This window comes from Pinus tabuliformis, chromosome 4_1 (assembly GCF_031772625.1).
Source record: "Pinus tabuliformis cultivar Carrire ecotype Pingquan chromosome 4_1, CPIR1, whole genome shotgun sequence".
In the NCBI taxonomy this organism is placed as follows: domain Eukaryota; kingdom Viridiplantae; phylum Streptophyta; class Pinopsida; order Pinales; family Pinaceae; genus Pinus; species Pinus tabuliformis.
Window position 1 is genome coordinate 51,082,129 of NC_142303.1, and position 24,708 is coordinate 51,106,836.

The following is a 24,708-nucleotide window of genomic DNA, read 5'->3' on the forward strand; positions in this document are numbered from 1 at the left end:
ATTTGTCACAAACCCTCCTATGATACGGTCGAGCCAATGAATAACATTGTGCGCGATCTTATCTTCAGAGGCTTCCAATTTCCTTACTAACTTTGGGATCCAGACAATTGGACTGTCAATCCTCCACCTTCCCTCGCTGTGGTGAAGTAAAACTCTAAGTGCGAACACAAACAATTCCTCTAGCCTAATAGTGGGTCTAGCCACAAAAAATACATTCTATGGAAGACTTCCTTAGGTTAGGACCAATTAATAGGGCCTACCTCTTAGTACACTTATCCTGTTTGGTGATGACCTTGCTTGCTCGCTCCAACTATCTCCTGTTTTCTTCTTCGAACACCTGAACAAGTAAACAATAGCAAACAACAACCATGATAATAGACAAATTTTAATTCAACCTACTTAACAAGTCAAGAAACATTAAGCCATAAACATGTAAGTTGACATATAATGTAGGAAATCAATTGATAGTTGCATATATATTAAATCAAGAAGATATTAAAAACCATTGTCTTGATGTTGTTGTTCTCCTTCGACAAATCTAGGTTCCCACACACTTCCGTTAGCATTCCATGATGGCCTCAGCAATGATAGTTTTAAGGATCTTCCCTTTAGTCTTCACACTAAACTAAATTCACACTTCTCCCTCACACACAACTAGAGAGCTACAACTATGAATGACTTGTTGACTACTCCAAACTTAATTAGCACTAGCACACCAACATTAACACTTAACACTAGCTTATGCTTGGGAAAAAGGGAGGTTTATATAGCATGAATGGATGTGAGATGGTTCTTCTTCTCATGGGAGAAGGTATTTTCTCTTGAGGTAGTTCCATCCTAATAGGGGAAAGGAGCCCAAACTAACATCCTCGACTCCATCCAACCCAACCATTTACCAGACTTTCGTTACGAAGCTTCTAGAGTTGGAAGCTTCCACTTCTTATTTAAAAAAAATTTCAAAACAGGATCAGCGTGATGGGAAAAAGGCTCAATTTCTCCGGTCAACACTAGGGACAATTTTAAACCCTGCATATTAGCGCGAGGAGGACACAGGTCATTAGCATCGGTCTTGTAAATTGGGAAAAAGAGAAGATTTGTGGGAAATGATGCAAAAGGGAATTGTTCTGCTCATGAAGAGGGACACAATGGGAGTTTCTTCATGAAGGGGAAGCATGTAGGCTTCACTGTAGAGGTCCTCCAGGATCAAGGAATTGGGAGTATAAGGACAGTGACAAAATGTTGTGTAATAGATGCCCCCTAAAGCGTGAAGGCCGAACTAGAGTGAGGGATGAAATTCTTTATGAATCAGTGCGGGGAACCAGAGTCTGCTATCGGAAAACCTCCAAGCAAGTACAGATACATATACATACCTGAGAACTATGTCAAATGATACATGAATTGTGGTATGGACGCATCCATCCAGAGAATGCTCATGTAAATGGATCCAGGCAACGGGACCATTTGTTGGCATGAGGGGGCCTGACCCAGGTTCAGCATTATTTAGCCAAACAAATCCCTACACTACTGGCCCTTTCAGCATCAGCTCATGGAGCACGGACCAAAGTCTCACCCAAAGAAGTATGGGGGGATGTTGGAACCAAGTTTCCACACCCTTGAGATGGTTGTGATGTCGTCTAATCTCTTCTATCCTGCCTTCGTGTAGGTGATCTCACTCTAGGGGTTGTAAGACAAACCCTATGTTCCAGCTTTCAGTACCTTCATGCAAGGACACGATCGACCTTCACATAGCTCTAACCTGTAGCTTAGGTACTTTCGCGCTACTATAGCAGCGTGCCGCAAAGATTCCCAAATTATCCTAAGTGATTTGCTTATCCTGTTAAATACTTAAATTTATCACCATGTAAGCAGATATTCATGATTGCATTCAATTATTCAGTGTAGTTGCATTCATTCGTGCATCTTATGAGAATAATAAAGGAAATTCATACATAAGATATCCAAACCCATCAACAGAACAAATACACAGAAATTTCATAATAACTCCTTTTATTAATATCCTCCAAGTGTTACAGACTCTATTCACCCTACGCATACAGCTGTAGGGTTCCGTGCACTCCACTATGGACTTCTACCCTATGCCTCTATGCACTTTGCTACAGAGCCTCTACCTACACTACAACCCAAGACTTAGACTTATTGCTCTAAAGCTATGACTCTCTTCCTCGTCTAATCCTTCTAACTACTTAGAAGTTAGGTCTTTTTATACAATCCCATGGTCCGCAAACCATGGGTAGATATCTTACAGCCAACTTTACTTTACAAAACTAAGGATGGACTACCCTTTGTGACACATAATACCTTCGCGCTTCGTGACCGCAAAATGCAGAGTCTTTACAATAATATTACAAAATCTTGACTAAAACATGGGCTTTCAGCCCCAAAACTACCCTTGGGGGATCCCGCTCCCAACACATCCGATAAAGAGGATCATATCAAAACCAAGGTATGGTCGCAACCATCCAATAATGAGAAGGATCACATATGACAACTCATGGTATGGTTGCAGCCACCTATCTGAAAGAGACATGTATATCAAAATGATCATGTCACATTGCCTTGCAACCTGGACTTTTGTAATATGAGCCAGGGTCTTGCGCTCCAACACGACCTGATCAAAGTACATATTCTAACATGTGAGTAGATGTGTTGACATCAAACATGCTAGAAAAAGATGATGTAAATTGTTAACAAGTGCGAGAGAAACCACCTATAATGACAATGGTTCTAAAGGTACTATCAGCACAATTCACGGAATGTGAATAAAGAAACTATGGCCGAACACCTATGAAATCACCCGATCGAAAGCCAATGATGTGAACTTGTCAACGAGTATGAAGAACTTGCCATTACGGCATGCAAGCTCTAAGGTGTTGGAAGGGAATCTCTCGATCAACTTCCTGGATAATGAGTTGAAGTCAACAGGAAGCGACTATGTCAAAGGAGGGCCATGATGTATCCCACATCATCGAGATGAGACAAAGGGATGAAAATTATTTTGGATGATGCAGAGAATCAGGGTAAGTGTAACTACATAAGGACAACTCTTGAACATATCGGTGACACGACTAGAAGTTTGGGAGCTTTTGGATCCATAGGATCGCTAGTCATGATGACATGGCAGAGATCAGATGGAAGACAAAAAATAAACGACCCAACCTAGGAAGGTCAACAATAAAAAGGACGATATCCCAACCCGACATGAAGTAAAAAATGTCATGTTCAAGAGTGAGGTGTCGACACAACTGATTGGATTTCCAAATTTTCCCCCACCATTTCTGGCATGTACCCCAATTATTTTTTAATCGCAACCTTGAAGGGGATAACATATTCTTGCACTGTAAGTCCATCCTTCGGATGAAACCGACCTAGTAATTTTAACAAGCCCTAGGAAGGAGAAGTTCATGTTTGTCATGGTGACGAATCCGATGTCATCTGATACTTTAACAAGTCTGATAAAGGTGAAACTTGGTACCTTTTTCATGTTTAGAGAGTTTGAAAAAGAGATGGAAAATAAAACTCCACATGGTCCCTTTTCATATGTTTGTGTCTCTCGAGCCCGAAAAGGTAGAAAACAATATTTGAGAGAACTGCTTGATCATTTCATTCAAGGAGTACCTTTTTCATAAATAGTGCATCCCAACCCGAAAAAGGGGTAAACGTATACTGGGTGCACGATGTTTCGCATCCGCTAATGAGTTTAAAATGACAAGATCACAACAATATTTCCATGTTTAAAGGGTTGGAAAAGAGCTTGAAAGCGGACCCCCCATTTTATTCTCTTTTACAAGTCAAAAGGGAAAAATACTCAAAATTCTTTTCATTTGAGTTTTACAAGTCTAGAAAAGAGCTTAAACTTGACTTGACACCATCGTTGAACATCCATCACCTGTCGCTACGCAAAAAAGGTAAAGTGCATTATCCAATTCTTGAGGAAAAATAGGTCAAAAATACTTAACAACCCTAATATTTCATGAAAAATTGAATAAAAGGATGGAAAAGTAAATATTTTTTACCATTTACCATTTTACTTCGTCATGAAAACTTTTCACCCACTTTTTCCCTAATTTTTCCAGAGTAGATTATGGGAGATCCGGGAGGTCATTTGCCAAGCCACAAGTTATAGGTAAGAGCCAAGTCCCTAAGCTCCATTTCCATACTATTTATTCTTATTTTTATCCATTTTTTAGATTTCTGAGGGAGGTTTTGGCAAAAAAAAATCGCCCTTGGTCAATGCAATTTTCGGGCACGGATTTGCGCCAGCCGAGGTTTGCTAAAACACCAAACTACACCGTCGGTGCAACTATTTTTAAAACAGGTGCATCGGCACTGTGAACAAAGAAAAAAGCCATTTTTCTCTAAAATTCACCATTTGAATCCAAATTTTACTTGCCAAAAATGATTATTGACTTGAATACATGGTTTTTGCAAGAAAGAATCATCAAAAATGGTATACTGGAAAGAATGTGAGCATGAAGATGTGGACATCTAGGCAATGAATGATCCAAACTACTTGGATGCCTTGAGGAATTGTGGGCTCCTCAAGTTCTTTCTTTCTCACACCAGGGATCCAGGCTCAACTTGAGCTACTTCGATACCTGATTAGTCTCTAGGACATAAATCGAGAAATATTCATCATTGGTGACCAGGAGCTAGAGTTAGAAACTTCAGACATCTACTTCATCACAGGACTGTTCTCAGAACCCTGTTACTTCTATCAATAAAGTTTTGCATGTTCTCCTATATACTTGTATTGCATTGATGTATTGTATTTACATGTATATTTGATTCACTCTAATCCATGCATCAGTTATGAGTACATGTATCTTGTAGTTTTCTCTCTTGTTTTGTGCAGGATCTGTGTGTAGCTGGACCGGCAAAGAGAGCAAGGAGCTGGGAACAAGAGACAAAGAGAGAGGATCAAGATCGACTAAGCGAAGGACACCAGGTTGGTTAATCATTTCTTCTTTCTCTCTGTACTTTCATAAAGGAAAACATCAAAGCTTTACTTTCAGTTGTTGCTAAAGACTGTCACCTTTAGAGTAGGGATAGGGTCATCCGCATCGGATACTTTTCCCCACAACAAACTCTCGTAAAATATGAAAAGATTGCCGAGTTTTGGCCTTCCAGCTCGTTAAAGCGACCGGAACGCTATCCCTCATTTAGACTTTAATCTTTTTGGACCTGAGGGATTATTACACAAAAAGATCGAGCGCTTGTCTTGTTCGGCTCGTTAAAAGTACCGAACACCCATCCCTTCTGTATTGTTTTATACTTTTTCGGACTTAAGGGATTAGATGACGAAAAAGGAATTATGGAGTTGACTTTCTGTACCTTTTCAGACTCTCTAAAAATGAAAAGGACCGAGTTTTCTTTGTCGTTAGACTCGTTAAAATGATTAAATAGCGACAAACTTGTCTTTAGACGAGAACGAGTTTCCCTATCGCTAAGCTCGTTAAATCATAGCAATAGGCTTGCCCGAAGGGCAGGTTATAGAACAAGCATATGTTATCCTCCTCAAGCTTGACAAAAATAAAGAGGTACTGGTCAGAAATGACTGGGGAAAAATTGGGAGAACATCAAAGTTTAATGGTAGCAAGTCACTCTTGAACATGACACTTTTCCTCCGTACCACATCGGGTTGGGTTGTTTCATTCACCGGTCTCATCACCATGGTCCTCGCCAAACCATCCACATTTGGGGTAATGCTACCGATCCATCGCATCAGTGTCGTTATATGTTCAAGAGGGGTCATTCTGAAAGTGTCAACCGTGTCCCATCCACTACCATACATTATCCTTCATCCATTCATGATCGCCACCCTGAATCATATGTCACAGTTTGTTTTCACCTCCACTAAAATCATTAGCTCCGTTCCGTGTCATTGATGTGGGATTCATTAAGGCCCTCCTTTGACGGATCGCTTCTTTTCGACTTCAGCTCATTATCCAAGAAGTTGATCTAGGAACAACCCCATCAGTACTTTGAAGCTTGCATGCCTCAATGGCAAGTTTCTCACTTCCGGCGACAGGTATACATCAATGACCTTCGACCAGAAGATTTCGCGTGGCGTTCGACGCCAAGTCCTTTATTCACGCCACGTGAATTGTACTGCAGTACCTTGAGGGTCATTATCATTATCGGTGATTCCTCTCGCGCTTGTTAACGGCTTTTATCATTGACCGGTAATCAAGCGATGTCTTTCCATGTTCGACTTCAGCGAAATTCTCACATGGATCGACTTGTACTTAGAGTGAAGATCGAACGAGTTTGAAGACCCCGGATCTAGTTTCATCCATCCAGGCTGCGATACATATTCAGGAAATATAAAAGCATTTGTCATGTACATCATCGCAGCAGATGATCATCCTACTCAAAGGATGATAATTTCAGCAGAAAATTATCAGTCTACCTTTAGACGATCGTCTGTCATATGTACCAAAATGTATTTATAAAAGCTGAGCATGGGAATGCCCGCCTCAGCTAGATCATGAAAATAGAATGAAAAATAATGTATTGTATTGTATTGTATTACAGGGCGCCTCCTCAGCACTGGAATGAACTTCGGACCCTCTAGATAAAGCATTTCACCCGATAAACGGCCTCATACTTTAGGGGCAACTGTTATAGACATTTTTGTGCCTCGCGACATGGAGCATGAAATGTCAATAATTACAGGGATCCTCAGTCCCTAAACATGTTGTTCTTACCCCTAAAAGAACAAGGTCATCAAACAACAGCACTTCCAATCAGTTCTCCACCTGAAAACACTTCAAAACAGGCTAATTTTGGATCATGTCAGCTGCTCCACTGAGCATCTGCGCTGGAATGCAACTGCTCCTCCTTGTACCTGCGCTGGAAGTCAAATCTAATGAAGGCTACCTGCGCTGGGCGAGATTGGCCAAGTGGCACAGTCATTCTGCAAAGTGTCAACTGCCCAGGAAGCTTCCAAACTGACACTTGGTTCATGAGATTCGCCCTGTGATGAGTAAGAGGTACTTGATCACCATGTGTAAGCAAGGATCTCCAAGTGGACTCAAGAACTGAAGATTAACTGAAGAGGGAGAGGACACAAGGCAGCTTCATGTCAGTCTCAAGCTGACTCATCCTCTCTTCTTCTCTCCTATATATAGAGCTCTTCTATGAGGTCTAAGGAGGCTGGAATTTTGTGTAAAGCAAGGAGGTGCTGTTGGATTACAGTTAGAGCTATTGGGTGATTGTTTTACTAGAGGTGAAGAGGAGAGTTCTTGCTGCTGGGGAGGTGCTGCTGGATTGGAGCCATCATTGGTTGTAACCTTCTCAGAACCCTGTTACTTCTATCAATAAAGTTTTGCATGTTCTCCTATATACTTGTATTGCATTGATGTATTGTATTTACATGTATATTTGATTCACTCTAATCCATGCATCAGTTATGAGTACATGTATCTTGTAGTTTTCTCTCTTGTTTTGTGCAGGATCTGTGTGTAGCTGGACCGGCAAAGAGAGCAAGGAGCTGGGAACAAGAGACAAAGAGAGAGGATCAAGATCGACTAAGCGAAGGACACCAGGTTGGTTAATCATTTCTTCTTTCTCTCTGTACTTTCATAAAGGAAAACATCAAAGCTTTACTTTCAGTTGTTGCTAAAGACTGTCACCTTTAGAGTAGGGATAGGGTCATCCACATCGGATACTTTTCCCCACAACAAACTGGCGACTCCGCTGGGGAGCCTAGTATCTTGTTGGTGTTTGTAGTATTTTGCTATTCATTTCTTGAAGAAAAGAGTACCAAATCGAAAAGCTTTTGACTATATCAAAAGCGAAGTAGAGGGACTGCTACTCTTGCTCATTTGCTGAGAAAATTCAAGATTTAAAGAGCTAATCTACAAAAGACTCTTTACTCTTTGTGATAGATCTTCATCCTCTTGATCATCCCTTAGCCTGTACTTGACCTATAGCTTTTTATTTCAGCAAAAACAGTGCATTTTTGAGCTTTTTATGACCCGGAAAACTTTGTAGACGAAACTCTCGTGAGTCAGTGCAGGCTGTCCACAGGCAGTCTGCATTACAGCGTAGGTACTCCCTTCGGGAACTGCGCGAAGAGTCAAACTGACAGACCAGAGCCTGCGCTGGTCCAGTTAGCCATTGTCTTGCTCAGTTTTCCCATTGTGTCTAGGCCCTGTTTTCACTGATTTTTTTGCTGATTGCTTGCTGGTCATTGTACTTGCTGTAAACCAATTCTCCTTGACATTATTCCGCCTCAGTTGTGTGATGAAACTGTGAATGTTCTTTCAGTATTTCTTGTTGCAGTTACAGTTTCCCATTGTGAAAAGCGAACCAGTATAGCTGTGACCTCTTAGATCCTGAACTGTAAAAGTGTCTTTGTGATCTTATGAGCTAGTTTTATTACTGTTCATGGTTGTTTGAGTTTGTTTGTTTTTCATTTCATGGTTTGAATTCGTATATTTTGAGTGTTGAAACAAGTACTTGTAAAGCGTCTTTTCATTTAGACAAAGCTTGTTTGTTTACGCTTCAAATTGAATTCGAAAGTCATACAACAGTTTTTCCTTTTGTCTACATCAACATTAAAGGAAAAGAAAAGAAATACATGCATCTTGCATTTGCATTTTGATAAGTTTGTGTGTCTGATCTAGGAGAAAGTGCATTAGTTTGTGCTTTGTGCTCTGTGTGGAAAGATATTATTTTTCTCTCCCCTCAGTAGTTAGGATTTTCAAAGCTAAAAAGATTGTGAAAGCTTGCTTATCATTTTAGCTGCATTTAGGAATTTGTACCAATACATCTCGTGGTGATCCTGAAAGACAAACTGATAAACAAGATCAACTTAAAATATATTGAATGAATCTAAAAACGCATTGTAACATAACGCTCACAATAGAGGTCTAGGTAGAGACGTGTTCCGGCGTCGTTAAACGTAGTGACTGTCGATCTCTACGAAGGTGGGTGATTCCTCCTGAGGGACGATAGCACTAATACGGACTTGTGCTCCCGCGTACCGTCGCGTATATTGGGAGACCCCTATAGGCTTTTATCCTTTATCCTTAGGAAACCGTGTCGGCCGCCCTACTGATCGCGATGCAGTGAACACAGCATTCACGAAGATCGACCACCCGTACCGTAAAACGTATTCCGTGGTTTCGCGAAAGGTTTGGCACACCCTCTGCCTAGATCTCCAGAGCAGTTTCTTTTGGCCTTTTTCAAACTCTATAACTGAAAAAGTCCAACCGAGCATTTGTCACTTCGGGCTCGTTAATACATCGAAGGCGACTAGAGTCATCTTTAGCTTTTTCTCGACTCTTAAAACATGAAAAAGCAAAGTTGTGTCTAAAAGCGTCTAATAAAATTCATTCAATACGGAAACATAATTCCCCTTTTTGTATTTTAGTTGATCAAGTAATCCGCAACCGTGGAGGAAAGTCAATTAAAACCCCGTCGTTCAGGGAGGCTTGCGAGTCAACCGCCTTTGTCTCCGGAACCGAGAGTAGTACGGACGAAGCGAACTCGTTTGACCAGGTCAAAATCTCCTTTTAAAGTTAGAACGGAAGTTCCAACAACATCTGAGGTTCTGGTCACTCCCAATATTTCTGGAATCCCTGCCTCTATTGAAGAAGTTCAACGGCAACAGAGGGACAGTTATACTGATCCTAGTCTGAAGACAAGTACTTGCATAACTGAACCAGTTCCATCTGAAACCGGTCCACAGAGTCTTGTTATTCAAACAACTGTCGCTGTCGAAGCAACCCCTTCTTTGGCACCAGAAATCTTTTACGGACCTGACGGTCTTCCTCTTCCTCCTGGTCTGATTGCAATAGAGGAAATCGTAGAGGACCAGCAAGCAAATACTCCAATTCATTTTGGAGTAGGTACCCCTCTTTTTCCTTCTGCATCAGAAGTTTGTCTATCGCCACCAGAAGTTCCTGAAGAATCGTTAGGAAGTTTATTGGATAGACTTAAAATGTCTGAACAACCGTCGACATCTAGGACTGTGCCAAACGACACAGCAACAGCAGAAGTTCCTGCTGCCAATCCAACGATGTTTGCCGGCATACCAGCCATCCCGACTAGCTATCATCAGCTAGAAGGAGTCCACCCAGGGACTATTATGACAACTTGGTCTGTTCCAGTTTGTTCTTCCGGTATAATACCCGGTAATTCTTATGTTGAAACGAGACAAATTGATCCCTTTGGGAATCAGTTTGGGCCATCCAGTCCTCAAAGGCCATCTATACCCTTGAGCTCCGGATTGTTACCGTATGGGGGGCAATATGCCCTTTCACTTCCTCTTCCAGAAGGATACCCATACGGCAGTTTTCAACCACATTCAAGTTTAGCTGAAGTAACGACGAGTGGTTGGGTACCTATGTTACCCCAACAACCAAGAGTTGTATATTCCATGCAACAGTGTGTACCTATGTCTAGTATTCCGACGACGCCAGCAATTGTAACCGTGTCGCAAGTTCAATCGATGCCTGTTGTATGTCAACCCCAAGTTGTAATGCAACAGCCTATTGACCCTGCAACACAACCACAATCGCCAACTGCCGGGACGACACAGATACAAACGGGAACCATAACCCCGCATCTTGGTCCGTGGGTTAGTGTCGCACAACAAAACATGGCTTCACAACCATGGATGGTGCAATACCAACAACCTCAGTTTCAACAGGTGTACCAGGGATCTGAGCAACAGATCTTTGCAAATAGTGGGCAACCCTATATTCAGAATGGGTTAAATCAACCACTTTACAGTGGCCAAGCCCACCAGCCGTATCAGTCATATCAACATCAGTTGCATTATGCTGGTATGCAAAGACCTACTGCTCAGGCGATTCCATCATACCCTGGGTACGCCTCGCCAAACCTGAATCAGCAGTTGCCATTCGTGGCGACCCTAGAATTACCAGATTTACATCGATTAACGAACGATCCAATCGCCTATGCCCATTGGTGGCCAGCGATTCCTCACAAACTTCCTTCGGACATTCCTAAATTCAATGGAAATCCTGGCGAAGACCCGTCGAATCATGTGATGACATTCCATCTGTGGTGTTCATCGAATACCTTGAATGATGATTCGATAAGGCTTCATCTTTTCCAGAGGACATTGACTGGTCCGGCGGCCAAATGGTATATTGAATTACCTAGAGCCTCGTTCGACAATTTTAGTTCCCTAGCCACGACTTTCTTAACACACTTTCAGTTACCTATAAGGTACGAAACTGGAACAGAGATCTTGACCAATTTTAAACAGACAACGGCCACACATATATCAGATCATATACATGAGTGGCGCCGTCGGCGCAGAATGGTAAAAACCTATGTTCCAGATCAGCTATTAGCTGAATGGTTTATAAAGTCGCTTCTGCCTACAATAACAGAAGATGTGGCCAAGGGAGGCGTCGTAACAGAGGAGCAGGTTATTGCTCGTGCTCAATATTTGGACTTAGTATATACTCAGTCGGGCACGCTCTATGATAAGATACCTGACGCCCCCAGACCGGAATTTTCAATCCCTCCTCCTCCCGGATCAAATAGTGACTCTCATGCCGGTGATGGCGTGATTGGAACTGCAAACGCTAAGTCGACAAGGGATTCAGATAAGAAAGCCTGTAAGACTTCGAATCAAAAAGCAAATCAAGAGATTCTTGCTTCGGAGGTAAATGTTGTATCTACGGATAAAGGCAAAAACTCCAATCAACCAGGAAGCAAGAAGAATCAAAACAAAGGGAAGAAGAAGAAACAAGGAGAGTCATCTCCTCGAAAAACTTCTTCAAGCCCTCCTCGAGATAGGAAACCACCTTATGGGTGTCAGATATGTGATGAGGATCACTGGACGAGAGAATGTCCATACAAAGCTGATCTAAAAAGATTCTTAAAGAGTTCGCAAACTCCAGCTGTGTTAACTGATCCGTTTCCCGATCGAGGAAAAAATCTGGTTGGTAGTGGAAATGCTTCACCGTCGCAAGTGCTTATGTTATCGATATCGAAGCAACAGGATGATGCTTTAATTTCGACAAGGAACAAAGATTACGGGAATCCACAGGTGTCGAACGATAAAGGTAAAGATCAACCTAGCAGTTCGACAACAACTTCGGCAGAAGTTGTACCCCCCCTCGCGCATGAATTAACAATAAAGCCACCTAAGGGAGTAGTACACAAATCGACATTTAACCCTCGCGCCAGAGCGGCGCAACACTATAATATAGTGGAGGATTTGGCACAATCGCCATCTGCTATGTCGACTCTTGAAGTACTACAACATTGCCCATCCCAAAGGCAGGCATTGTTATCAGCAATTGGTGGGGTGGATCCTAAAGATTCCAATCTTGTATCCTTTGATCACAAAGGATATGATCCTCAGTTACCAGCTCAACTAGCTTTCCTCATCCAAGTGAAAGCCCTCAACAAAACTGTTCATCGAACAATTATTGATGAGGGGGCATCGACATGTATTATGTCGATGAGTTGCTGGAAAACTTTAGGATCTCCAACCTTGACGCGATCATCAACAACATTAAAAGCATTCGACGGAAGGACATATACCCCTTACGGTATCCTTAGTAACTTGAGAGTTGAACTAGGGGGAAAAACAGTAGAAATAGATGTTGAAGTCATCGATGGCAATCTTGACTATAACATCCTACTGGGAAGACCATGGATTTATGCCATGGAAGCTGTTGTGTCGACCTATTTTAGGAAAATCGCATTCCCCTTTCAAGGAGAGATTACGATCATTGACCAACAAAATTTCCTCCCTAATGGTTCACAAGTTACAGGAAGCGTTCCTCTGATCCATGGAAGCGACCATTCATTTCAAAATATCGGAGTAGGTCTCCTAAAAGACCCTGCCTTAATGGGTACTTTCGCCCTACCGCCTCCAATTAATCTGGCGGGAGTGGCCACGGTGGAAACCTACAAAATGAAATCTAATCCAATCTTCTGGTTGGATTCGGAAGATTCCTAGATATTTGGTCGGCTTCGAGGATAGTTCCTATCTCAGGTCAACCTCGTTGAAAAATGAAAAACCATGAGGATAGTTCTTTTACTATGTCAACCTCATTAAAAAATGAAACAATCCCCTTTCCAGATCTCAATGGTAAACCTTCATTCCAATCAACAAAGTTGAATGCAATGAAGCTTGGGGGGCATGCACCTCGGTTGCATTATTATGCTGGGGGCATAACGAGCAGTTTTAGCACATAGTTCATGCTCGTTAAAAAATAAACGCAAGATCCGAGCAGTTTTAGCGCATAGTTCATGCTCGTTAAAAAATAAACATAAGTTGTGAGCAATCTTCCCTTAGAGTTCAAGCTCACCCAGAAAAAATGAACCGGTAAATAACCTTGGTAAATGTAACCTTTGACAGCCATATTAAAGCCCTTGGTCGTGTTCTTGCAGTCTCACCTCCATCCGTTCATTTGGCCAATCGTTCATCTCCATATGTTTGTTTACCCATTTTGAGGAACAGCTACGAAGAGTGATGCCACTAAGCCATCCTTGTGACACTGCCGTGATTGGAATATTCCAACCTATACCTGGAATCTGCTGCTGCCCTGTTAATCACTCGTTCCTCGAAAGACGAGTCGTCTTTAAGCTCTTTTCACTGACTCGTAAAATATGAAAAGATTGCCGAGTTTTGGCCTTCCAGCTCGTTAAAGCGACCGGAACGCTATCCCTCATTTAGACTTTAATCTTTTTGGACCTGAGGGATTATTACACAAAAAGATCGAGCGCTTGTCTTGTTCGGCTCGTTAAAAGTACCGAACACCCATCCCTTCTGTATTGTTTTATACTTTTTCGGACTTAAGGGATTAGATGACGAAAAAGGAATTATGGAGTTGACTTTCTGTACCTTTTCAGACTCTCTAAAAATGAAAAGGACCGAGTTTTCTTTGTCGTTAGACTCGTTAAAATGATTAAATAGCGACAAACTTGTCTTTAGACGAGAACGAGTTTCCCTATCGCTAAGCTCGTTAAATCATAGCAATAGGCTTGCCCGAAGGGCAGGTTATAGAACAAGCATATGTTATCCTCCTCAAGCTTGACAAAAATAAAGAGGTACTGGTCAGAAATGACTGGGGAAAAATTGGGAGAACATCAAAGTTTAATGGTAGCAAGTCACTCTTGAACATGACACTTTTCCTCCGTACCACATCGGGTTGGGTTGTTTCATTCACCGGTCTCATCACCATGGTCCTCGCCAAACCATCCACATTTGGGGTAATGCTACCGATCCATCGCATCAGTGTCGTTATATGTTCAAGAGGGGTCATTCTGAAAGTGTCAACCGTGTCCCATCCACTACCATACATTATCCTTCATCCATTCATGATCGCCACCCTGAATCATATGTCACAGTTTGTTTTCACCTCCACTAAAATCATTAGCTCCGTTCCGTGTCATTGATGTGGGATTCATTAAGGCCCTCCTTTGACGGATCGCTTCTTGTCGACTTCAGCTCATTATCCAAGAAGTTGATCTAGGAACAACCCCATCAGTACTTTGAAGCTTGCATGCATCAATGGCAAGTTTCTCACTTCCGGCGACAGGTATACATCAATGACCTTCGACCAGAAGATTTCGCGTGGCGTTCGACGCCAAGTCCTTTATTCACGCCACGTGAATTGTACTGCAGTACCTTGAGGGTCATTATCATTATCGGTGATTCCTCTCGCGCTTGTTAACGGTTTTTATCATTGACCGGTAATCAAGCGATGTCTTTCCATGTTCGACTTCAGCGAAATTCTCACATGGATCGACTTGTACTTAGAGTGAAGATCGAACGAGTTTGAAGACCCCGGATCTAGTTTCATCCATCCAGGCTGCGATACATATTCAGGAAATATAAAAGCATTTGTCATGTACATCATCGCAGCAGATGATCATCCTACTCAAAGGATGATAATTTCAGCAGAAAATTATCAGTCTACCTTCAGACGATCGTCTGTCATATGTACCAAAATGTATTTATAAAAGCTGAGCATGGGAATGCCCGCCTCAGCTAGATCATGAAAATAGAATGAAAAATAATGTATTGTATTGTATTGTATTACAGGGCACCTCCTCAGCACTGGAATGAACTTCGGACCCTCTAGATAAAGCATTTCACCCGATAAACGGCCTCATACTTTAGGGGGCAACTGTTATAGACATTTTTGTGCCTCGCGACATGGAGCATAAAATGTCAATAATTACAGGGATCCTCAGTCCCTAAACATGTTGTTCTTACCCCTAAAAGAACAAGGTCATCAAACAACAACACTTCCAATCAGTTCTCCACCTGAAAACACTTCAAAACAGGCTAATTTTGGATCATGTCAGCTGCTCCACTGAGCATCTGCGCTGGAATGCAACTGCTCCTCCTTGTACCTACGCTGGAAGTCAAATCTAATGAAGGCTACCTGCGCTGGGCGAGATTGGCCAAGTGGCACAATCATTTTGCAAAGTGTCAACTGCCCAGGAAGCTTCCAAACTGACACTTGGTTCATGAGATTCGCCCTGTGATGAGTAAGAGGTACTTGATCACCATGTGTAAGCAAGGATCTCCAAGTGGACTGAAGATTAACTGAAGAGGGAGAGGACACAAGGCAGCTGCATGTCAGTCTCAAGCTGACTCATCCTCTCTTCTTCTCTCCTATATATAGAGCTCTTCTATGAGGTCTAAGGAGGCTGGAATTTTGTGTAAAGCAAGGAGGTGCTGTTGGATTACAGTTAGAGCTATTGGGTGATTGTTTTACTAGAGGTGAAGAGGAGAGTTCTTGCTGCTGGGGAGGTGCTGCTGGATTGGAGCCATCATTGGTTGTAACCTTCTCAGAACCCTGTTACTTCTATCAATAAAGTTTTGCATGTTCTCCTATATACTTGTATTGCATTGATGTATTGTATTTACATGTATATTTGATTCACTCTAATCCATGCATCAGTTATGAGTACATGTATCTTGTAGTTTTCTCTCTTGTTTTGTGCAGGATCTGTGTGTAGCTGGACCGGCAAAGAGAGCAAGGAGCTGGGAACAAGAGACAAAGAGAGAGGATCAAGATCGACTAAGCGAAGGACACCAGGTTGGTTAATCATTTCTTCTTTCTCTCTGTACTTTCATAAAGGAAAACATCAAAGCTTTACTTTCAGTTGTTGCTAAAGACTGTCACCTTTAGAGTATGGATAGGGTCATCCGCATCGGATACTTTTCCCCACAACAAACTCTCGTAAAATATGAAAAGATTGCCGAGTTTTGGCCTTCCAGCTCGTTAAAGCGACCGGAATGCTATCCCTCATTTAGACTTTAATCTTTTTGGACCTGAGGGATTATTACACAAAAAGATCGAGCGCTTGTCTTGTTCGGCTCGTTAAAAGTACCGAACACCCATCCCTTCTGTATTGTTTTATACTTTTTCGGACTTAAGGGATTAGATGACGAAAAAGGAATTATGGAGTTGACTTTCTGTACCTTTTCAGACTCTCTAAAAATGAAAAGGACCGAGTTTTCTTTGTCGTTAGACTCGTTCAAATGATTAAATAGCGACAAACTTGTCTTTAGACGAGAACGAGTTTCCCTATCGCTAAGCTCGTTAAATCATAGCAATAGGCTTGCCCGAAGGGCAGGTTATAGAACAAGCATATGTTATCCTCCTCAAGCTTGACAAAAATAAAGAGGTACTGGTCAGAAATGACTGGGGAAAAATTGGGAGAACATCAAAGTTTAATGGTAGCAAGTCACTCTTGAACATGACACTTTTCCTCCGTACCACATCGGGTTGGGTTGTTTCATTCACCGGTCTCATCACCATGGTCCTCGCCAAACCATCCACATTTGGGGTAATGCTACCGATCCATCACATCAGTGTCGTTATATGTTCAAGAGGGGTCATTCTGAAAGTGTCAACCGTGTCCCATCCACTACCATACATTATCCTTCATCCATTCATGATCGCCACCCTGAATCATATGTCACAGTTTGTTTTCACCTCCACTAAAATCATTAGCTCCGTTCCGTGTCATTGATGTGGGATTCATTAAGGCCCTCCTTTGACGGATCGCTTCTTGTCGACTTCAGCTCATTATCCAAGAAGTTGATCTAGGAACAACCCCATCAGTACTTTGAAGCTTGCATGCCTCAATGGCAAGTTTCTCACTTCCGGCGACAGGTATACATCAATGACCTTCGACCAGAAGATTTCGCGTGGCGTTCGACGCCAAGTCCTTTATTCACGCCACGTGAATTGTACTGCAGTACCTTGAGGGTCATTATCATTATCGGTGATTCCTCTCGCGCTTGTTAACGGTTTTTATCATTGACCGGTAATCAAGCGATGTCTTTCCATGTTCGACTTCAGCGAAATTATCACATGGATCGACTTGTACTTAGAGTGAAGATCGAACGAGTTTGAAGACCCCGGATCTAGTTTCATCCATCCAGGCTGCGATACATATTCAGGAAATATAAAAGCATTTGTCATGTACATCATCGCAGCAGATGATCATCCTACTCAAAGGATGATAATTTCAGCAGAAAATTATCAGTCTACCTTCAGACGATCGTCTGTCATATGTACCAAAATGTATTTATAAAAGCTGAGCATGGGAATGCCCGCCTCAGCTAGATCATGAAAATAGAATGAAAAATAATGTATTGTATTGTATTGTATTACAGGGCGCCTCCTCAGCACTGGAATGAACTTCGGACCCTCTAGATAAAGCATTTCACCCGATAAACGGCCTCATACTTTAGGGGGCAACTGTTATAGACATTTTTGTGCCTCGCGACATGGAGCATGAAATGTCAATAATTACAGGGATCCTCAGTCCCTAAACATGTTTTTCTTACCCCTAAAAGAACAAGGTCATCAAACAACAGCACTTCCAATCAGTTCTCCACCTGAAAACACTTCAAAACAGGCTAATTTTGGATCATGTCAGCTACTCCACTGAGCATCTGCGCTGGAATGCAACTGCTCCTCCTTGTACCTGCGCTGGAAGTCAAATCTAATGAAGGCTACCTGCGCTGGGCGAGATTGGCCAAGTGGCACAGTCATTCTGCAAAGTGTCAACTGCCCAGGAAGCTTCCAAACTGACACTTGGTTCATGAGATTCGCCCTGTGATGAGTAAGAGGTACTTGATCACCATGTGTAAGCAAGGATCTCCAAGTGGACTCAAGAACTGAAGATTAACTGAAGAGGGAGAGGACACAAGGCAGCTTCATGTCAGTCTCAAGCTGACTCATCCTCTCTTCTTCTCTCCTATATATAGAGCTCTTCTATGAGGTCTAAGGAGGCTGGAATTTTGTGTAAAGCAAGGAGGTGCTGTTGGATTACAGTTAGAGCTATTGGGTGATTGTTTTACTAGAGGTGAAGAAGAGAGTTCTTGCTGCTGGGGAGGTGCTGCTGGATTGGAGCCATCATTGGTTGTAACCTTCTCAGAACCCTGTTACTTCTATCAATAAAGTTTTGCATGTTCTCCTATATACTTGTATTGCATTGATGTATTGTATTTACATGTATATTTGATTCACTCTAATCCATGCATCAGTTATGAGTACATGTATCTTGTAGTTTTCTCTCTTGTTTTGTGCAGGATCTGTGTGTAGCTGGACCAGCAAAGAGAGCAAGGAGCTGGGAACAAGAGACAAAGAGAGAGGATCAAGATCGACTAAGCGAAGGACACCAGGTTGGTTAATCTTTTCATCCTTCTCTCTGTACTTTCATAAAGGAAAACATCAAAGCTTTACTTTCAGTTGTTGCTAAAGACTGTCACCTTTAGAGTAGGGATAGGGTCATCCGCATCGGATACTTTTCCCCACAACAACAGACATGACCATTAGGCTAGGCAGGGACTAGGAATGATGATGAGTATCATTCCAAGGTAGTTCCTCCAGAGACATTACTTCCATGATCCTCTCGTCAGCAAGAAAAGCCTCGGCTAAGGGATCAGGAGATTTTGAATCACCAAGCCACAGGGATTGAGAATACGTATTGATGGAAGTCCTCAAAACAAGAAAATTAGAGCATACGGAACTTGAGGCCGAAACAATTTCCACGTAACTGATTTCGGCAAGACTAAGTGACATAACCTTGCCCCAAGTATCAACAAGATTTGGTGAAGGTATGACCCAAGGATCATATTTGACCGAGATCATGTTGACAAAGGCAACATGAGGAGGTGGAAGCGAAAAAATTCCCAATAAGGCGGAATCTTCAAAAAGCCCTGCCCCCACACTCTTATAAGGAGCACCAGTGTGCTTGACATATGGAACATTGCCATCCGAGGAGGAAGAGGAAAATAAGGACAGTTGGTCGACTATGACAATATTCCCTTGATGGGGAAAACGAATAACATGGAACAGGGAGGTCCAGGCTACAGCATGAATGGCATGGGTCCTGCTCCGTCCGAGTAGAAGATTATAATTGAGATTAGCGTAAAAAATCTCCACCTCAACATGTATTGTCTTGCCCTACAAAGTAATGGAAAGGTTGGGTAAGACACTGAAGGGTCATGAATTGCGTCCGTCAAAAGCTTCCAAAGTGTTAGGGGATTGGTTCAAATTAGGAGAACCAATTTCTTTCCAGCAAGCGACTGACATGATGCAGGTAGAAGCACCTTCATCGATGACGGTCCTATGAATGGTTGTCTCATTGATGATTACTTGAATGAGAAAGGCAATCTGATGAGGCAAGTGTGGAACATGGTTTTCTAGATTAAAACATATCAAATTGGAATTGGTAGGATCAATACCCCCAATAGCCAACAACAAGGATTTATGTTGAGACGGGTAGCTTTCGATTACCTCGAGAGCAGACATAGTTGATGGTACATGAGCCAAATCCTCAACAATATTATAGTGCTGAGAGGCTCAAGCATTGGGATTGTAAGAGGAATTCCTTAGCACACCTCAAGAAGGTGGTCAAATGGCAAAATCAGGGTTAGGGCGCTCGATATGAAGAGGGCCAGAACTCAGGGCCGAAGAAGAAGGGGTGGCCTCTTTCTCTTTCCTCGCTATCGGAGCAGGAGTTTGGTAATATTTTGATCTAGTAGCCACATTAATAGGCATACTCATCATGAATGCTTGAGATCCTAAGGAAGCAGATGATTGAGGTTGTTCTACTATTTGAATCTACTGAGATGGAAATGGATCTTTTAGGATAGCTAGGGTCCCTTTGAGCAAATGACTAACTTCGGACCGTTGAGGACAATCCTTATTATAGTGATCCTCCTCACAAATGAGGCATGGATACATAGACTTCCATTGTGAAGAATCACCAGCAGACAACTTAGGAGGACCATGTTTGGGGCCATCAGCTTTACCATTTCCTTTGCCTTTCTTCTTACCTTTCGAGGATTCGTCCATCGTGGTAGACTAAATAACATGGACCTCTAAGGTTTTACCATGGCTATGTGGATTCTTTGAGGAACTATTGGAAGCAGTGTTTGAGACCGACTTCTGTTTGGAAGAAGGTTTTGCAGGGGTCTGGGACACTAAACCAATTACTCCATCAATAGAAGATGTAGCCTGTGACTTCGATGTCATTGGGTCGGATGATGGTCCTGGAGCATCAGGTAATAAGTCATACAAAGTGCTAGACTAGGAATAAATGAGGTCTAAGTACTGGGCATGAGAAATTGCTTGTCTTTAGGTAACGCATCCACCCATAGCTATATCATGAGCAATTACAGCGAAGAATGAGTTGGTAAACCATTCGGTGAGCAACTAATCAACAATATCAAATTTGATTAGGTGACGTCTACGTCTCCATTCATGGATGTGATCAGAGATGTACGTCATAGTATCTTGCTTAAGCGATGTCAGAAAATAGGTTCCAGTTTCATAACGAACCAGCAACTAGAAATGTGTGAGGACAGCCATGGCTAAAGAGTTGAAGTCATGGTAAGTAATTCAAGGGAGCTCAATGTAGCACTTGGCTACAACACCTGTAAGGGTTCGTTGTAAAAGACGGACATGAATAGAATCATCAATGTAGGAATTAGAAGAGCATCAGAGGTGATATGTCATCACATGGGCTTGAGGATCTTCTTTTTCTTTCCCATTGAACTTAGGAAAATCGTTCAGGATCTTGGACGGAACTGAAGGCCAGTATGGCAAATGAAGAATTGGATCATTCGTGATTCGAGACACATATAGCAACTCTAGTGTGGCCAAGAATGGAAATTGAGTATTGAAAGGCATTAGAGGTTGATAAGCGAGTCCAACCAGATGAGCCCATCCCTAATGGTAAGGATTTTCCGGAGGGTTCTAGCCATATGGCATTTGGTTTTTCCCCCACTGTAGGTTACCTTGGTCGTAGGGAGGATTTTGACTTTAAACTCCTTGGAACTGTCCGGCCATAGGTTTCTAATAAGAAACATACAAGTTAAGGGTTTGTTGACCCTATTGACCTTGGACATATGGATATTGCACATGTTGTCCCTGAACATACGGGTTTTGAACCTACTGCCCCTAAACAAGAGGATTTTGGACCTGTTGTCCTTGGACATAAGGATTTTACAGTTGCTGTCCTTGGACATAGGGATTTTGGACCTACTGCCCTTGGACAAAAGGATTCTGGACCTGTTTCCCTTGGACATTAGGATATTGGGCCTGCTATTGTAGGACTTGGCCTTAACCTTGTCCTTGCAAGGGTTGACCCTGTTGATATGTATATAATGGTTTTTGTTGCCCGAGTTGGCTTTGCTGCTGCAAGGATTGAACTTTTGGCTGTGAAGTTTGTCCCTACCGTTGTAGAGGTTGGCCCTGTGAAGACATTGGCTGGGAGGTTTTCGGAGCATACTACATCTATTACTGCATGGTTTGATTCAACTCTTGCAAGGGTTTCCCCTGCAATTGTTGCAGTTGTCCTTACTGCGGTATTATATGCCCCTGCTACTGTACAGACGACCCTTGCTGTAACAAAGGTTGCCCTTGTTGTTGTATAGGTTGTCCTTGCTACTGCAAGGGTACTTGAATAGTTCTCAAAAAATTTCCAAACTATATCTGGCCATAGCCACCCTAAAAAATGGATGGACCGGGATGAGCATATTGTCCATACTAAAGGATGTAAGGCGGATTGACCATTCCTTGAGAACCAAATGGAACATAAGGAGCTTGGTACTAAACCTCAACCTCATAAGGCTATTGATACTAGAAATTGCTTGAACTAGACGGACCAATGGCATTTTGGACCTATTGGTATTGGACATTGCTTGATCCAGTAGGACCAGCAGGGTTTTGCATAACACTAGAAGAAGGTTGGTTCATCCCAACCATGTGAGCCTGTGAGCTACTCACATTGGTTGTGCTTGGAATCATAGGAACACTTAGATTCTGCCCCCCAGGCAATGGCACAGCTTGTCCACTTACTAGAGGGGTCAAAGAACTGACAGCAACATGCCTTGAGACCGTCGGGTAAAAAGGACGGGTGATTGGGATGGATGAGAAAAGAGGGTTCGAAACGGTGGGTTGCACCGAGACTGAGGTAACGGCCTATTGGGAGGTTGGGTTTGGAATGAACGACCTGTAGTGGGCATGGTGCCAGACACCCAAACAGAGTTGTGATAAAGTGATGAGTGATCTAGGTGGATATTGGTGGCCACCCGCCAATTCCACTTGGACCCCCACCATTGCTTTTTTCAGTTTTTCAGTTTCCTTAATTGTACCACAGTTTACTATTTTAGAAGTTTTCAGGTCCTAAACTTCCGGAGCCGTTTTTAGGCCCTAAATGACATTTTTTGTGGAAATATACCGCCAACAATTTTCTACCTAAAATTGTCTCTTTTGTCGTAGTCCTAGGAGAGATCTTTCCAATGGGATATCATGCACATCAAATGGAGATAATATGACCAAGTTGCAACCCCAGGAAGTTGTCTATCTAACTCACCCCAACGAGGCCCATAAAATCTTGGTGTTACATCTCCTCGGGTTAGGGTTTTGGTTGTTTAGGGTTTGCTCTTATTCTTCAATAACAAAAGGGCCCTTGAGCCTCATTGTAAGGCAGTTCAGAGGCATGTAGCTGCCATATCTCTTCTTAGAGATAAGCTACCATCGCACTAGCTGGTTTATTTCCATTCCTGTTTGTAAGCATATTTCAGTGTTTTACATTAATGAAATGAAGTATTATTTCTGTTGCATATCTATGTTTATGGTTATCTCTATAATTTGTTGCGTTCCTGTTCAAATCCGGGTCAGTGGTATTAGAGCGGTCTGCTTTTTTCTCTCTATTTTTCTTTGCATGTCCCCAATGAGGTCAAGATATAAGGAGTTAGGGCTTGAACTGGTCAAACCTTTGCAAGACCAGCCTCGCAAATCCCGACAACCTCCCATGGCGGATGATAAAAAAGATGAGGGGGTAGGAGATCCTATCAAAATCTTGCTCGAAGAAGCCCTCGACTAACAAAGGAACGTGATGATGGACAAATTTTCCCAGATCCTTCAGCGACTACCTAGGGGCGACACATCGGCTTCCAACAACTACTCTAGAAACACCACACCATTTAAGGTATAGGTTAATTTTGAAATCCCCATATTCGAGGGTCAGATAAACACAGATGTCGTCAATAAATTGTTAAATGTGCTAGAGGGTTATTTTTCTATTCATAATTTTTCCAGATGGGAAAAGATTATTTTTGCTCTTCTCAAAGCAACCTCCCACGTCAAGGATTGGTGGCAAACCTACCGCGAGCAAAAGGATGAAAGTACAAGCTAACTATTTTCAGCCACACCCACTTGGAATTCATTCTGGGATGCCATCAAGGAATAGTACTACCCTGTCGGAAGCTATGAGGATCAATACATAAAGTGGACCATGCTGCGGCAGGGAAGAGACCAAGACGTGCCGGATTTTACCAATATTTTCCATACCCTTCACACAAATTTGGGTATAGGGGATACAGAGAAGCATTTGGTACTCAAATACGTGGCTACCTGCACAAGTACATCAAGGAAGAAATAAAATTCCTGAACATCTCCTCATTCGGCATGGCATACCGATATGCCGTCAAGGTTGAGCAAAATTTTAAATAGAAGAAGCGAGACTTTGGATCTACAAATTAGAAGCAAGGGAAAGGTGCCCCCAAACCACAAAACAAAGGACAAAGCTAAGGCGGGGTAGCCCAAGACAACCTGCCAAAGCTACAAGCAAAGAATAGCACCGCAAAGCCGAAAAAGGACACGGGAAAGTGGTATGAGTTCCATAAGAGCTCCACTCACAACACAAGTGAGTGTCGGGCCAGGCAGTCACTGGTGGCCGAGCTAAAGGTTTCAGAATCAGATGCATGTTCCAACTCTGAGTCAGAACCCGATAATGGGAATGACAAAGGGAAACAAATTATCGATGCGGAGCCCAACACCACCATTGCCACCACGAAGATCCAGAAGGAAGAACTCAAAGATCCAGAGGAGGAGGAGTGTCTCTTCCACTCCCAGTTGTGGGTAAAGGGCTCCCCGCTACAGTTCATTGTTGACGGCAGGAGCCAAAAGAACCTCATTTTAGTAGAGTTCATGAAACGGCTGGGCTTACTGACCTGTTGGAAATAATACTGAGAGGGGGGGTGAATCAGTATTATCAGAAAAAAAATTTCATTTTATGCTCAGAAACATATACGCTACATCAGTTAAGTGAAACAGCGTGTACACGCAACTTTTTCTAAAGCAACTAGCGTATATCCAGAAATCTTATGAGTCAGTTAGCTTATCTTCAGTAAATGCA